The sequence below is a fragment of the Myotis brandtii genome, unplaced genomic scaffold (assembly GCF_000412655.1).
Source record: "Myotis brandtii unplaced genomic scaffold, ASM41265v1 scaffold138, whole genome shotgun sequence".
Classification (NCBI taxonomy): domain Eukaryota; kingdom Metazoa; phylum Chordata; class Mammalia; order Chiroptera; family Vespertilionidae; genus Myotis; species Myotis brandtii.
In genome coordinates, this window is record NW_005354915.1 from 1,750,755 (window position 1) to 1,751,985 (window position 1,231).

The 1,231-nt window shown below is 56.5% G+C and overlaps 1 protein-coding gene across 1 annotated transcript in view; it reads left to right on the plus strand.

Moving 5' to 3' along the window:
* The window catches only part of PARVG (parvin, gamma), a 44,372-nt gene that overhangs the window by 24,464 nt on the left and 18,677 nt on the right, over positions 1-1,231 (plus strand). The gene's annotated exons all lie outside the window — the stretch shown is intronic.

Consider the following 1,231-nt stretch of genomic DNA (forward strand, 5'->3'; position numbering starts at 1 on the left):
GGGGTGAAGGGGGGTCTGCATCCCAGAGCCACACGGGCTGCGCCCGGGAACATGCATCCGTACAGGTTGCCACTGGGCACCAATTCTGTTCAGAACGTCCGCCTTCGGCTTTGTACCCCACACCCCCTCCCGCTTCTGGAACCTTCCGCAGTTATCCCCATGCCCTCGCAGCCCACATCTCCGGGTTAATGGTGACGGTGAGGGGGAGGATGCCACTTGCCATGCGTGCCTACTATGTGCTGTGCGGAGCTCAGCACCTCTGTCCACAGCATCTCATTCGTGGCTCTGAGGGGAGGTGCTCTTACCGCCTTTGGTTAAACGGGGACACTGAGGCACAGCGTCCCCCTCGCGGGGTGGAGCGTAACTCCGTGAGTAAGCTGAGCCCGAGGGGGCGGCTCCAGGACTCGGGCTGCACACCCCCCAGGCGGTCTAGGCAGATTCTGCGCAGACCTGACATCTGGGGGGGCTGGGTCTCTTTAGGGCAGGGGCGGGGGTGGGGCAGGCTCGGAGCCACTCAGCAAGGGCAGGCCCATCAACCTGTGTTCTGAGCGTGGGGGTTTGTGGCCCTGACGTCACTGCCCCGACGTCTCTCTGAGGAGAGGGCTGGAAGGAGGAGGGGGACGGCCTGTGCTCCAAGCTGGCCTTCTCCCTGGGACCGAAAACACCCCGAGAGGCACCCCGAGTCCCCAGGCCAGGGCGTTAGGGGCTCCCTGGAATTCATGCCATATAAGCACCATTACAGTAGGTCCTCGGTTACGTCGGAGATCCGTTCCTACGATGTAACGTGATTTTTGCCGTGAGTCGGAACCCACCTACATAAGCACCTACGTCACTCACATGGAGCACAGACACAGCGGTAATGACGTGAAACAGCACAAGAATTTAAAAGAAAGATAACAATTCCTGACCTTTACTTGTGGTAAATAAATAATAAAAAACATAAAGCACACATGTAGATACGTCAAAATGACAGAATTTTTTTTTTTTTATAAATAAATGGGAGATGGCAACGTAACCACGAAACGGAAACGACGTACGTCGAGTCCGATGTAACCCGAGGACTGTCTGTGTAATGACAGAGAAACAGGTGACATCATTAAAGCGAAAGAGCAGAATTGGCTTTGCCCGGCCCTGTGAGTCTAGCCCAGTGGTCGGCGAACTGCGGCTCGCGAGCCACATGCGGCTCTTTGGCCCCTTGAGTGTGGCTCTTCCACAAAATACCGACTTCTGC